Source organism: Otolemur garnettii, unplaced genomic scaffold (assembly GCF_000181295.1).
Source record: "Otolemur garnettii isolate 467f Iridium unplaced genomic scaffold, OtoGar3 scaffold00014, whole genome shotgun sequence".
Classification (NCBI taxonomy): Eukaryota; Metazoa; Chordata; class Mammalia; order Primates; family Galagidae; genus Otolemur; species Otolemur garnettii.
Genome location: NW_003852409.1, coordinates 11,338,642 through 11,352,114, shown reverse-complemented (window position 1 = coordinate 11,352,114; position 13,473 = coordinate 11,338,642).

Here is a 13,473-nt window from a genome sequence, read left to right as displayed (position 1 = left end):
GGGTAAGCGGGGACTACTGAACTGGTTTTCACTCGTTTGGTTTAATTTTCCCTGCTAAAATGCAAGCACCTTGAGAAAAAAGAAAGATCATCTTCCCACACACTAGATTTCATTAAATTCAGTCTGTCAACAAATTTTTATTATATTTAATTAATAAATGTATTTTATTGACAAGTTAAAATTGTATATATTTATGGTGTGCAACATGATGTGTTGAAATATGTACACATTGTGGAATGGCTAAACAAGCATGTTAACATAGGCACCACCTAACACATTGGTCATTTTTTGTGGCGAGACCCTTAAAATCTACTTCCAAAATACAACACATTATTAACTACAGTCACCATGCTGTACAATATGCCAACAGACATTTAGATTCATTATTTTATGTCTCAGGAAGAAAGAAAAGATGCTGCCAATTACCACCGTGAGACTTTGTCTTCCTATCCCTTGGAATTTTTATTTAGTGAAAGAGTTCTGAACTTGGAAGTAGATTTTGGTGCCCGTAGCTAAGTGGTTAGGGCACCAGCCACAGACACCAAAGCAGGTGGGTTTGAACCCGGCCCGGGCCAGCCAAACAACAATGACAACTGCAACAAAAAAATAGCCAGGCGCCTGTAGTCCCAGCTTCTTGGCTGAGGCAAGAGACTTGCTTGAGCTCAAGAGTCAGAGGTTGCTGTGAGCTCTGACACCATGGCACTCTACCAAGGGGTGACAAAGTGAAACTCTTGTCTCAAAAAAAAAAAAACCATTTATCACTCTTGTGCATATTATATGTACTTGTATATAAAAGCAACTGAGAAAGGGATTATCACACTGAGACTAGCACCTGCCTAAGAGCTGTTAAGAGCCGTTGATTATAAGGTTCCCCTGAGTTTTAAAGATGTTAAAATATAAAAGAAAAAACATGTGTACTAAACTCCAGGAAATACAGCCCATCCTTTCTCCTATAGTAATGCCTGGCTCATTGCAGGTGCTCAGTAAATGTTTGTAGGCTTGCTTTTATTTATTAATTATTATTATTTTGAGTCAGAATCTCACTCTGTTATCTAGAGAAAAGTGCCATGGCATCAGCCTAGCTCACAGCAACCTCAAACTCCTGGGGTCAAGTGATCCTCCTCCCTCAGCCTCCCAAGTAACTGGGACTACAGATGCCTGGCTAATTTTTTATATTTTTAGTAGAGACAGGGGCTGGTTCTTGCTCAGGCTGGTCTTGAACTCCTGAGCTCAAGCAATCCATCTGCCTTGGCCTTGCCGAGTGCTGGGAGGACAGGCGTGAGCCACTGCTCCTGGCTTGCTCTTACTTTGTACCATGCCTCAGGCCAATGGAAAGTGAGAGTGGCCATTTTTATATTTCCCTGGTCTCTTGTGTCGGAGGGTTCCAGAATGACAGGTTGGCAGCAAGGTGGTCCTGTAGAAGGTCACTCCGGAAGAGGCGGAAACCAAGTGAGCAGCATCGACACAGACAAGGTCCTATTCCCTGGTGGAAAGGAGCAGACACAGGGCGCTGTCAGGCAGATAGAGGTACATGGGAAGTGCTTCTAATCCCTGCCGTGCAGTAGGCTCAGGCTGACAGTATGAACTTAAGAGCACAAAACCGTGGCCCTTAGAAATGTGTTTTTATTGGTGGGTAAACTTTTGGGCCGCATGTCCAAAAACAGCAATGAATATTATGCTCTGTGCTCTGTCTGCAGCTGCCCCACACTCCCCTGGTGAGGTGCCGTCTGGAAAAGGGACTCTATTTTTTGGAGAGAGAGAGAGAGAAGGGGAGACAGTTATAACCTAAAGAAAGTAATTATGCGTTCAGGCCAGAAATGCCCCACCGTGTCTCCATGTGAATGTAATTTTGTTTGAACACGTTGAACTAAATTTAATTTGGCTGATCCTGAATTTGCAAAACACACAAAGACCTTCACCTGGTGATAGAAAAAGAAAGCCCTTATTGCTCGGTGTTGTATTTTAAGTTCAGGTAAATTTAGGAGGCCATCTCAAGCCCTAACATTTGGCTTCTCTGAGCCTCACCCTGTGCACAGGGGGTGTATCAGAGCACAGGTTCTGGTCAGCCGAGATGCTGGACGTTGCATGGAATAGAAGAGTTGGGAGAAGGAGGCCCAAGTGTGTCTTAGAAAAAGCCCTGGCATCAGAGGCAGGGAAAGTAGGAACCTGCTAAGTGACCACGGCAAGCCACTTAACCTCTCTAAACTTGTGAAACTCTCCCTATGGGCAGGGGGGACAGTGCTCATATGTATTAATAACAACCCAGGTGGCAGGGGCACTGCTACAAGGACACTGCAATCTGTTCTTGGGAGCCAACACCATGCTCAAAGTTAACCCATTAGTGGCTGGATCTTAAGGAGGACAGAGTGAGGACCCAGCATGTGAGGGGACACTCAGTGGTCCCAGGACAGTGACTGTTTACTTACCAACTACTACAACATTGATATAACATCACAACCGCAGCATGACTTGTACCAGGGTGTATCACGCAAATGACATTTTGCCTATGGGCTCTCTGAAAAGATTAAACGAGGTCATGTAGGTGAATAAATGAGGGAGTGAATGAGGGAAGGGGCATCTTGGACACTGCTCGCGAGTCAAGAATTCCCTCATCCAGGAGCTGTGTCACCGGGCATCTCAGAGGCCCCTGCTTTCATGCCATACGCTGAGGATGACAACCTCCTGGCAGCAGGAACCCACAAGCCATCACTGTGCTAAAAGGAGCAACAGGTGGGATTCACAGAAGTATAGAGATGGGCCGCTCTTGTTAGGGCTGAATGCTGCCATGGGGACACCAAAGGATGGGCAATGACAGGTTATTTGCAGCAGTGCGGAACATGTCTCCAGGGGCTAAGTATGGAAGCTGGGAAACTGTTTGGGGAATATTACATAATCCAGGTTAAAGATAATGGAACAAAAAGATCAGCTGGTAGAATATATTAAAAATAAAGAGTGTAAGGCCAGGTGCGGTGGCTCATGCCTGTAATCCTAGCACTCTGGGAGACCCAGGCAGGTGGATTGTCCTGAGCTCACAGGTTCGAGACCAGCCTGAGCCAGAACAAGACCCCCATCTCTAAAAATAGCCAGGCATTATGTCGGGTACCTATAGTCCCAGCTATTTTGGGAGGCTGAAGCAAGAGAATCACTTGAGCCCAAGAGTTGGAGGTTGCTGCTCTCTCTCTCTATATGTATATATATAGAGAGAGAGAGGGAGAGAGGGAGAGAGAGAGAAAGAGAAATAGAAACAAAACTAAGTCAATGGATATAGGCCTGGAAAGAGTGTGTAATATTTAGGAACTACTTAGAAAGTAAGCTTAGTAGGCGGGTAGATTGCCTGAGCTCAGCAATTGGAGATCAGTCTGAGCAAAAGTGAGACCCCCTTCTCTAAAAAAAAGTAGCTAGGAGCTGTGGTGGGCTCCTATAGTCCTAGCTACTCAGGAGCCTGAGGCAAGAGGATCACTTGAGCCCAAGATTTTGAGGTTGCTATGAGCGATAATGAACCCAAGAGTTTGAGGTTGCTATGAGCTATGATGCCACAGCACTCTACGCAGGGCAACAGAGTGAGACTGTCTCAAAAAAAAAAGTAATGTTAGTAGGACTAAGAAATTGTTTAAATAAAAGAGCTAAGGGAGAAACAGTAATCAAGGAGACCCAGGTCTTGGGGTCAAGTGACCCAGAGGTGACAGTGTTACCATGATCAGAACCCAGGGACAAGAGCAGGTTTGGGGCAAAGATATTAAGAAAATGAGTGTGGCTCGGCGCCTGTGGCTCAAGCCGCTAGGGCGCCAGCCACATACACCTAAGGTGGCAGGTTCCAATCCAGCCCGGGCCTGCCAAATGATGGCTGCAACCAAAAAATGGTCGGCGTTGTGGTGGGCACCTGTGGTCCCATCTACTTGGGAGGCTGAGGCAGGAGACTCGCTTGAGCCCAGGAGTTGGAGGTTGCTGTGAGCTGCGATGCCACGGCATTCTACCCAAGGGGACAGCTTGAGGCTCTATATCAAAAAAAAAAGAAAAGAAAATGAGTGTCTAGGACATATAGTTCCTGAACCTGACCAAAAAAAAAGTGTTTCTATAAAAGAACAGGAATCGGAGGTCCAGGTCTGAGTCCCATCACTACAATTGAGCAATCATGGACCATGGACAAATCAGTTAACCTTGCTGGCTCTAACTTCCTTCAAATCCTCAAGCTGAGAGTTTCAAATTGGAATAAATCGTATAGCCATGTCGTTCTTCTATGTCCACCATCTCTCATCTGGTCTCTTCTTACGTGATTCAGAAAGTGGTGCAAAACATATTTCTCTTCATTTTTATACCCTGGAATGTAAAAACTGAGAGACAAAGAGGGAGAGAAACAAGAGATGCTAACTTCCTTCTACACGTGATATAATAAAATTAAAGAACACGGGGTTGGAATTGTTCTGCACAAGAGAGCTAGATTCAATAGCTTGGTTAGCAAACTCTGCCATGGCCCTCTCCTTCTCTCCAAGGACAAAAAGAGAGATATGTCCGCTCTCAAGGGCAAACTGGCCAACCGCCCTGCATCCGTCACTCTCTGTAAGGAGGCTCCTTCTATTCAGACTCCATTTTCCTACACACAATTCATTTTATTAAACAGCTACAGCTGCAATTAGGAGTGGGAGAATCCAGGCATGTTTTTGGGTTCGAGATGTGTCCTGTGTGATTTTTCAAATACTTTGGGTTTGGCAAAAGCCAAGACACATTCTGTTAAGTTCTTTTTCCTGTTCATTTTTTAAGCCCGTGTGTATTCAAGAGAAATGTGGTCCATCTGATTCTCATTCATTTTCGCTTAACTCAACAAAAAGTTGTCTCGGAAGAGCTAGAAAATGTCCAAGCAGCAAATCCAGCCTCCTTAATGGAAGCCTTATTAGAAGAATCTCTTTCTCTCAATCCCAGATGTATTGACATTCTCCAAACAGGCCAAGTATTTTCATTTCCCTGTCTTTGCGCTTGCTCCCTGAACCTGGCACGTCCTTGCCCTTAACTTCAGTCTTCAGTCTCTGCCTATTGACTCTGACTCCTCCAAGCCCAGCCCAAAGGCATTCTCCTTTGTAAAGGCTTTCTCCATGGCCCAGCTTGCCAAGAAAGTCAGCCCTCTGGCCCTCCACAGTTCTGCATTTAAACTTTTCGAAAATATTCAGGGAGAAAAAAATAATGAAAAATAACAACAATAAAAAAAGTGCAATTTAACAACGACACAGCACGCACATTGTATTAGGTAGTATAAGTCATCTAAAGATAATTTAAAGTATACAAGAAGATGTTCATAGATTGTATATAAATGCTACCCCATTTCATATAAGGGACTTGAGCATCGTGGATTTTGGTATCCAAGGGAGAGTTCTTCAAACCAGTCACCCGCAGATACTGAGAGAGGACTATAATTGCACAGTCCTCTGAGACCTACTGTTTCACTAGTATTGCTAACTAGTCCTTGATTCCATTCTGCTTCGTGTTACACTTAATTGTTGAATCAGGTTAGCCAAGTCCTCAACTGATGTCTGCTTCAGTGTTAAACCCTTGACCTTAATTAAAGCTCTTCACGAGAAACGGCAGACAAAAATTGGCATTCGTGGTCAAGCTGTTGCCAAACACATTAATTATTATGTCTATCAATGTCCCTCTGTGGACTTCCAGGTGAGAAGTGAACTTGAGGTTTAAGAACCGAAATAACAATGGCTTCTTCCTCTCTGATGATGAGAGCTATGGAACTTAGCTCATTCCCTTTTTATCTGGGCTGCCAGGAAGCCAAGAGCCAGATTTAATGTTTAATCATAGCAACTATATCGCATGCTAGTTTCCTTCCTTTTTTTTTTTTTAAAGGAACTTGGCTTTCCATTTCTATATTATTAACTTTATAAAGGAAAAGAAAACATATTCTTCACTGTGAGTCACTTCAAAGTGTTTGTTGAGTAGCAACAAGGTAAAAATGTTAAGAAGCTGTTCGTGGTGGTTTCACCTGTACTATCCATCTAATTAATATTTGGAAGAAAGAGCAAAGGTTTTTGCTTTTAATCTTAGACACTTCAAAAATTGTTTGAACCTTTCACTATGTGCGTGTGTATGTGAATACAAAATTAATTCTTTTTTGGGTGGTGCCTGTGGCTCAAACTCAAAAGTTTAATTTTTTAAACTTAAAAATAATTGAAATTAATTTCTATTTTTTTTATTTTTTTTCTTTATTTTTATTTATTTATTTTTTCTTTTTTTTTTGAGACAGAGCCTCAAGCTGTCACTCTGGGTAGAATGCTATGTCACCACAGCTCACAGCAACCTCAAACTCTTGGGCTTAAGCAATTCTCTTGCCTCAGCCTCCCAAGTAGCTGGGACCATAGGCACCTGCCAAAACACCCTGCTATTTTTTTGATTGCAGTTGTCATTGTTGCTTTAGCTGGCCTGGGCTGGTTTAGAACCCACCAGCCTCAGTGTATGTGGCCAGTGCCCTACTCACTGAGCTACCGGCATTGCCTATTTATTTTTATTTATTTATTTATTTATTTTGCAATTTTTGGCCAGGGCTGGGTTTGAACCTACCACCTCTGGCATATGGGGCCAGCACCCTACTCCTTTGAGCCACAGGAGTAGGGCTTTTTAAATTTTTTAAATTTTTTTTCACCTATTTATTTTTTGAGACAGAATCTCACTTTGCTGCCGTTGGTAGAGTACTGCGGAGTCATAGCTCATAGCAACCTCAAATTCTTTTTTTTTTTTTTTGAGTCTCACTTGTTACCCTCAGTAGATTGCTGTGGCATCACAGCTCACAGCAACCTCCAACTCCTGGGCTCAAGCTAGTCTCCTGCCTCAGCCTCCCAAGTAGCTGGGACCATGGGTGACTGCCACAGTGCCTGGCTATTTTTTGGTTGCAGCTGTCATTGTTGTTTGGGGGAGCCCGGGCTGGATTCGAACCCGCCACCTTAGGTGTAGGTGGCTGGCACCTTAGCCACTTGAGCTACAGGTGCCGGACCAAATTTTTTTTTTTTTTTTTTTTTTTTTTTTTTTTTGCAGTTTTTGGCTGGGGCTGGGTTTAAAGCCACCATCTCTGGCATATGGGGTCAGCGCCTTACTCCTTTGAGCCACAGGCACTGCCCCTGAATTTAATTTCTAAAATGTAATCATTTACAATTCTGACCCCCCCCCCCAGGAGTCATTAGCTTTTTGACCACACAGCCTATGGCACTCATATTCTTCCCTGAATCTCCCATCACATAACAGAGCGCCTTCTGCCTTCTCTGTAACTGGCATTCAGCAAATATCTGTTTAGTGGGTGGGGAAAGTTCATCCAAGTGAACACAATTAGAAGCCAAAGAGAGAGACCTGGGCTTTGGATCAAATAATCCCAGATTCAAAGCCCAGCTCCGGCTGGTTACACAGCACTGAGCAGGGCAATTACTTGGATCTATCCAAGTCCCAGGTTTTGTTTTTTTTTAACCTGTAAAATAGTTCTTTATCGACTATTGTTTTAGGGTTGTTTTGAGAGGAAGATGCTTAATATGGCAAATTACCCTCCTTTTAACTTAAAAGCATTCATGGAGGGAAAAAACATTGCCTGTTTTAAACAGGTAACAGACCACCAGAAGCTGGACTGCTTGGAGAGCATGGGAGGGAGCACATGCTGGGTTGCCATCGGGATAAACACTGCATCCTTTCAGAACTACAGAAATTGGAGAAAATAAGATAAAAAGAGAGTCCCAGCCCAAAGGCAGAAGAATGCAATGGCCCTTACTTGTTAGTCACAAAACCCAGCAGTTTAGTTTAAAGAGGTTCTGCTCAAATACTAAATGTAATGGGAGTAACAGAAGAAATAATGAGCTTTTGGCTTTAATATCTAAATTGCCCTAGAAGTGCGGAAGAATGTTTTTTTGTTTGTTTGTTTGTTTTGAGACAGAGCCTCAAGCTGTCCCCCTGGGTAGAGCGCTATGGCTTCACTGCTCACAGCAACCTCCAACTCCTGGGCTCCAGCGAGTCTCCTGCCTCCGCCTCCCAAGTAGCTAGGACCACAGGCGCCCGCCACAACGCCCGGCCATTTTTTTTGGTTGCAGTCATCATTGTTGTTTGGCAGGCCGGGCTAGGGATTCGAATCCGCCACCTTAGGTGTACGTGGCTGGCACCTTAGCCGACTGAGCCACAGGCGCCGAGCCTGGAAGAATGGTTTTTAATCAAGGTATTCAAGTACCACTGATGGGATTCAAGGTGATTTTATACAGCACATGGAGAAACCTTTATTTTTCCATTGTTATGCATTTATTACATTACTTTTTTTTTGAGACAGAATCTCAAGTGCTGTAGCATCACTGCTCACAGCAACTTCAAACTCTTGAGCTTAAGCGATCCTCTTGCCTCAGCCTCCCAAGTAGCTGGGACTATAGGTGCCTGCCACAACACCCAGCTATTTTTTGGTTATAGTTGTCATTGTTGTTTGGTGGGCTCAGGCTGGATTCTAACCCACCTGTTCCAGTGTATGTGGCCAGCACCGTAGCCACTTGAGCTACAGGAGCTAAGCCTACATTGCTTGTTAATTGATTTGTAATGACTTCTGTGTCCGCTTTTTATTGGATAGCATTTGAATATTTGGGTGCAGCATGGAGGTCTGCCCTTTCAGCTGATCCTCTAGATCTTGGACCAATACCAATCTGCAAGCTGTTATCACATTATATTTTATATAACACTGGCCTAGCACATCCAGGCTGTGATATTATACATGTTATTAGTTTGTTTGTTTGAGACAGTCTCACTATGTCACCCTTGGTAGAGTGCTGTGGCGTTACAGCTCACAGCAACCTCAAACTCTTGGGCTTAAGCGATCCTCTTGCCTCAGCCTCCCAAGTAGCTAGGACTATAGGTGCCCACCACAGTGCCCAGCTATTTTGTTGTTGTTGTTATCATTGTTGTTTGGCAGGTCTGGCCTGGGTTTGAACCCTCCAACCCCCGGTGTATGTGGCTGGCTCCATAACCACTGAGCTATGGGCGCTGAGCCTATACATGTTTTTTTGGTTTTTTTGAGACAGAGCCTCCAGCTGTTGCCCTGGCATCACAACTCACAGCAACCTTTAACTCCGGGGCTGAAGCGAGTCTCCTGCCTCTGCCTCCCAAGTAGCTGGGACCACAGGCGCCTGCCACAATGCCCGGCTGTTTTTTGGTTGCAGCCATCATTGTTGTTTTGGTGGGCCCGGGCTGGATTCGAACCTGCCACTTTAGGTGTATATGGCTGGCACCTTAGCCACTTGAGCCACAGGCACTGAGCCTATACATTTTATTCGTAAATATGTGTTAAAGTTTCAGGGCTGGACATGGTGGCTCACACCTGCAATCCCAGCATTTTGGGAGGTTGAGGAAGGAGGATCGCTTGAAAGCAAGAGTTCAAGACCAGCCTAGGCAATACAGTGAAACCAGACCCTGTCTCTACTGGTGTGCACCTATAGGCCCAGCCACCTAGAACACTGAGGAAGAAGGATAGCTTGAACCCAAGGTTGCAGGGAGTGACAATGACACCAGTGCACTCTAGCCCAGGCAAAATGAGAGACCTTGTCTCAAGAAATAATAATAATTAAAATAAGTTTTAAAATATTGTATTTGTTTTCTTTTGTATTTAACCAGAGTCAGTGCAGAAGGTTTCAAAATATTGTAAAAATAAGCACATTTAAGGGAAAATATCAATCTTATTGTGACTAGAAGAACACACCTATGCCAAAAAATCCAATGTACAGATTGTCCCCAAATTTTCTGTACATTGGAAAAATGGGGCTAAATGTAACTTATTTACAAAATATTTATTACAAAATTTTACAAAATATTTATAAGATACTCTCTACGTGCTGACCACCTCTTTCTACACACACACAACACACACACACAAAGACTTCACTCTCACTCATGGTGACCACATTCCAAGATATCTGTATACATGGCTCCTATCGATGGTGACTTTGGGGACACCTTGAAGTGTGGAAAATACAGATTTAACAGATGTGTCTTGAGCAACTATTAGACTTTAAGGAAGTCGTTTTCTGGGACCCTCAGTTTCTGGCCCCAAATGCCTTTTCCTAAGATTTCTTAATACATCTACACATCCTAGGCTGACCCCATCGTATTCCACCCTAGTCCCCCTATACGCCCTGCAGTCTCCCACCTCCATGCCTTGCTTGTACACCTGTCTTCTTCCCTACCGACCAGCCACATCCCATTCCTGGGCTTCTCTGTAGCCCTCTTGCTATTATCACCTTTGGCACCTCGTATCATAATTTCTTTCAGAGTTTGTCTCTTCGGCAATGTCTTAATTATCTCAGTGCCGTAAGTCCCTAGCCAAGGATATTAAATGACTTTTTTTAAATCATTGAGGCCGCACTAGGTTTAGAAATATAAGGACACAGATACTGTCTTAATCATTTATCAGTGCTCAGCGGTCATGAAGAAAACATGACTTTCCTCTTCCCAATACTCTGTTGTGAGCCCCCAACTAGGCCAGTTCTCCCTACACTAAGCTTTGCTATACCACGCATCCTCCCTCAGAGCAGTGATTGCAATTTGTTTTCATGTGGGGGATTATTTGATTAATATGGTTCTCTCAACAATAGATTCTCAACTCTATGTGATTAGGGACTGTACTGCTTTGTTGACCATTGGTATTCCCAATGCACAGGTGGACACAGAGCTGGTACTCCCAGGTATTAGCTGTATGAATAAAGAAATGAATTTTCCTACACACACACCAAGAGTTAGTTGATCTTTCAGTTCTTAGGCTGTTGTATAGATCACTGAGGGGGCAGATGGTTGACACAGAGACCAGTGTAAACTCTGCTGTTTGTTTTTCAGGCAGATTACAGTGGCAACAGTATGCTGGCCACCTAGAAGGAGAGAAACTCCAAATGGCAAACAAAGCATTCGCAGGGCTCTCGGTAGGCTTCACAAACAATGAAGAGCCAAAATAAATTTTTTAGAAGTATACCCCAGCAGAGGAGTATTGACCGTGTCCTTTTAAGAATTTTCCCAGCCGTTAAGAAGAAAACCTTTAAGGACTGAAATTTTAAGAGGACTGAGGAAACCAGGGAATATATTATACAGATTGACAGTTTCTTAGAACAGGGAGAACACAGAAAGAAGAACCAGGGTTACACTGAAGTGAAGGCAAAGCTAACTTTAAGAACTGCTTTTGTCTAGGCAGAGGATCAACATTATTTCATGTGCTTGATTTTCGGCACAGTTGTGGTGGCGCACGCCTGTTACCTTAGCACTTTGGGAGGCTCAGGTGGGAGGATTGTTTGTGCCCTAGAAGTTGGAGGTTGCAGTGAACTATGATAGTGCCATTGCACTCTGGCCTGGGCGACAGAGTGAGACCTTATCTCAAAAAAAAAAAAAAAAAAAAAAAAGGATGGAAGCTCTCACCCTTGAGAGCCAGCAAGTCCATTTTTTTTTCATTTCTTATGGAACAATATCTATGCTGAGGCCTTCCATCCAAAGTTTAGAACTAATCTGACCATCCAGATGAATCCCGACACTTTTGCACCAGAGAGAACTAGCTTCTCTCCCTCCTTCATGTTACAGATGCACAGCCCGGCACGCAGACGGAGCAGATGATGGACTCTAGCTCTCAAGCCCAGTTTAAGGCCTTGGTCTTCCAACTCTGCATCCAACTCTTATTCTTGCCCACCCTACCCTTAGCTAGACAAGACCAATCATCAAGCCTCTGCCTCCCCCAACCAGCGTGCCAAGCAGAGCTAACTGGCTGCAAGCTTTACTTTCAGATCGGCTGTTTCTGCTCCACAACCACTTGCTTGTGGTTTATTATCTCTTAGTGGATTTGCTATCCCCGCAGGCATTCCCGAGGCATCTGCAAATAGTATCTACTTGGACAACAAGCAGTGAGTATCTTGCTACTGTCTTTTCTTAAATATTAACTGGTTTTCAGACAACCTAAACTGATCACAATGTGGCCGGCACCTGAAACCCCTGAGGGAAGGAACTACATCTTATTCATCCGTGGGACCCCAGTGCCAAGACTGGTCTCTGGCTCACAGTAGGCCAGCCAAGTGAGAGGCTGTTTGAAAATCACACAGAATTTGAAGTCAAAGCCAGAGGGAACTGGCTAGAACTCTTGGGCAGAAGCTTACAAAGCTACCTAACTTCTCTGGACCTCAATATCCTCACCTATAAAATAATACAAATACCAACTACCTTATAGAATTGCAATGGAGACAGAATGAGTTAACAATGTGTATGTTATCTCATTACCACGAGGCAGAGGAAACACTCCATCATTTGTAGCCCTGAAAATGACCAAGTCCTCCATCAATGTTAATGCAATGAAAGAATGAAGTCACATTTAAATTAAGAAAAAGGAACAACAAGTGCGATCGGCCAGCCTGCAAGTGGTCAGTGTTTCCTTTGCTATTTGTTGTCAGTGCTTAGAGGCTTGTTTTAAAGCTGGCCCTGTCTCATCCCAACTTCTGCTTCATATCCCAATGAAGTCATAACACTGGGCTCGCTCTGTCTATTGACACAGAGAGCCTCTGAGTCACAAATTCAACAGGATGACTTTGCTGCAGTGTGATTGCCTGGAAAATGTTTCCTCATCTGAATTTTTTTTTTTTTTCAAGCAAATGGACATGCTTATTTTTGCAGCATGGAGTGCAGACTCTTTATTTATTTGATGTTTGTCTCTCGAAGTTCAAGTTGGTCGAAGGAGGTTAAACCATGTTCACTTTTGCTTTACGAAGTGATATGTATTCCCCCCACCCCCCACCGGCCTTCTCTCTTCCTGCTGACCATTATATCTAAAGCAAACAGTCCCAGCACAATAGTTAGATTGCACTTGAATGTGGTGTTTACTCGACATTTACACACTGGCCATGCTGGACAGCTCACTCATTCCAGAACAGGGCCTTGGCCAGCAGGGATCGTGTTCTATTTGTGCTCAACCGGAGACAGCTAGGCAGCATCTAGAGGTGTTTATGCTGATGTCTAAATTTCTCTTACATCTGAATTAAAAATTAGAAATAAATTTTCTAAATTTTTATTTCTGAAATAAAAATTAGAGGAGGTGAGAGTATCAGAACACCTTGATAGGAAATCTGGGCATGCTGGCCATACTCATACCATTCCTCCTCCCCTAGATCCAACTTGTACACTGTCTAGTGCTAAATATCCTCAGAACTGGCTGTTCATTACTAATCCAATCAACTTCATCTCGTTTTCCCATTTCTTCCTCTATACAATAGAATAAATAACACCTCCTTTACATGGTTGTGGGTATGACATATGCAAAGTACATAGGACAGTTTTCGGCTTTTGGTGGGGCAGAGTCTCACTCTGGCACTCTGGGTAAGAGTGCTGTGGCACTATAGCTCACAGCAACCTCAAACTCTTTGGGCTTAAACAATCTTCTTGCCTCAGCCTCCCAAGTAGCTGGGTCTACAGGTGCCTACCACAACACTTGGCTAATTTTTCTTTTTTTTTTTT